Below are 2,500 nucleotides of genomic sequence, written 5' to 3' on the forward strand. Positions count from 1 at the left end.
AATTGAGTAAATTAGGTAAAGGGCATTGATAACATCGGTCCTGTCTTGGAAGGAGAGCTTTTACGTTTCAGTAAAAATAGATCATAAAATGATATGAAGCTCGTATTGTCTCCTATCTTCTGCAGATCGTCTTTTGTACGACAAGCTACTCGTTTGCCACTTAGAGCTGGCATCTTTGTTTGCTGTAAGGTTCTTGATTAGTTAGCAGTGTGAGAAAACAGCCGCTGTCCTAAATTCATCGCGAAGAAGAAGTCAAAAGTGTTCATTTGCGCTTGGCATCCAGTGATCCTTCTACGTGTATCGAAATGGTCACTCTTGAAGAAGAGCTGCGTAATCGTCTAGGATTCGTTGAAAAAGGCTTGCGCGTAATGTCCATTTAGTAGCGCAAAGGCCAAGTATGCCCTTGGCTTCAGATTCAGGGCCCTCTAGGTTTCCTTTTTATTTTTTTTTTCCTCGGGGATTTTCTCGTTTTGAACTTTATGAGGGAAACGATTTCTTTTACTGTGCAGTTTTTCGTGGTGTCCTTTACACTTAAGCTGAGTGAGTGTCTATGACAGTGAGAAGGATAAGCCTTTGGTTGGAGGTCCTGGATTATTCTCGCCACACCAGTTTTATGTCCCATCATGTTGCTGGCTCCATCATAATTATCTTATGATAACTGTAGTTTTAATAACACATCTTTTATAGCCGACACTATAGTCTTCGCGCCGAGGGTCAGGTACATTGTAAAATCCGAACAAATCTTCGTGGGCCTCTAACTCCTTGTCAACCCATCGACTGCAGATTCTTAGTTGTTGTTCCTTGTTACTGATATCTGTGTACTCGTAGCATATGATAGAGAAAAAGCCACCCCTGATTTTCTATACCAGATCGCAGATGACATGATTCGCCATGATGGCAATTATTTCATTTTGAATACCGTCTGAGGTGTGTCTGTCTTCTTTCCTCTCTAACCATTTTAAAAGAAGAGGCTGCTCTTTCCCTCTTACTTTAAGTAACTGAATAAAGTCATCATCGCTGTCACCCTGCATAGCCTGTCCGTGCCGGGCAAGATACTGCAAACATTCTATGACTTTGATGAAGCATGTACGGCTAGACTCCATTGTCCTTTTTGCGGCATCACTGGACATTTCCCATACATTTTGGAAAGTTCTGGAAAGGTTTGTTTCATAGTCAATGGCTATTTTGTGGCATTCAGACACTTTTTCCAGTTTGAAAACCCTTTAGAAATAAAGAAGACTTCCTTACTTCTGGCAGCTGAAAGATTTGATTTTTCATTTTGTTACATGCAAATGAAACACAGACAGAATCGCTTTGCTCATTATAGTGCAGCCAGGGAAATTCCGAAAACCACTTGGATTGAAAATGTGTGAATCTGTTTGCCACAATGCTTTTTTGGAAAGTCAGTGAAATCTGTAGGTTGCAATAGTTGATTCCTGTAGGTTGCAAGTATTGATTCCTATAGTCTGGCTGGCTGCCGACTGTTCAACTTGTCGTTGGATTGGAGGAGACTGCGATTCTTGACTGGATATTGTAGCTTCTATACTTTACTGGTGGAGTTAATTGTTTCGCACTTTTTTTTGGGTGGAGACTCTTTTAAATAGGAAACATCATTAGACCAATATTTTTAAAACTATGTCACATGAAAAAGTGACTGGAATTCACAAATTTTATAAATGATTTAATTAAAACAGATTCAGAACAAAATAGCAGAAATTATGCGGAGTTTACTTACCAGATAAAGAAGGTTTGCCATCTTGTTTGGAAAAGTAATTTGAAGTTTTAAGAGATTTCTTCTTTGCATTACTAGTGGTGTGTGAAGCCTCGTCGTTTTTATTTATTTTGCCGTGTACCATGTGCACTTCTTTGTTCGTAATAACCGAATGTTCCATGATGACCAAAACTATAATCATCTCTGCGGTTTAAGTACTTACGATGACAAAATATTTTCTTTTAAGAGACGTTCAACAAAACTTGCACTGAATTGGAATGCTCCACGAGCCGTGAAACCTGATATCAAAAGATGGACTTCGAGCTGATTGAGATAAAAATCAGGACGCACAATAACAGGTGAGGAGAAACAATAACTTCATGATCTTCCAAAGATCAAGGTTGAAACTAATTAAAAATTCTTTGAGAATCGCCTCATAAACTAAACCCAGTTATTAGTTTGGATCGAAATTGACCAATCGCCCTTTTCACGGTTAGTTTTTCTCATTTGCATTACAATGTAATCTACCATGTAAAGCAATTTCGGGCTATTTTGGAGTTTTAACCCGAAATTGCCTCGCACCCACGTTAGATTACATTGTAATGAAAATGAGAAAAAACTAACCGTGAAAAGGGCTATTACGAAACTACGCGTTTTCCTGAGAGAACCGTATAAAAAGAGAAGCCATTTAAAAGACGTTACCTCTGCTAGTACAAGGTTAGATGCGAAAAAATATTTCATAATCGTAACGACTAAGGCCCTGTTTACAAGCAGGTAGGGTAACCCTAA

The 2,500-nt window shown here is 38.8% G+C and overlaps 1 pseudogene; it reads right to left on the reverse strand.

The window, feature by feature from the left end:
- Positions 1–11: 11 nt before the first annotated feature.
- Positions 12–1,130, reverse strand: LOC137995857 (uncharacterized; annotated as a pseudogene).
- Between the last annotated feature and the right edge of the window lie 1,370 nt (positions 1,131–2,500).

The sequence above is a fragment of the Montipora foliosa genome, chromosome 3, assembly GCF_036669935.1.
Source record: "Montipora foliosa isolate CH-2021 chromosome 3, ASM3666993v2, whole genome shotgun sequence".
Lineage (NCBI taxonomy): Eukaryota > Metazoa > Cnidaria > Anthozoa > Scleractinia > Acroporidae > Montipora > Montipora foliosa.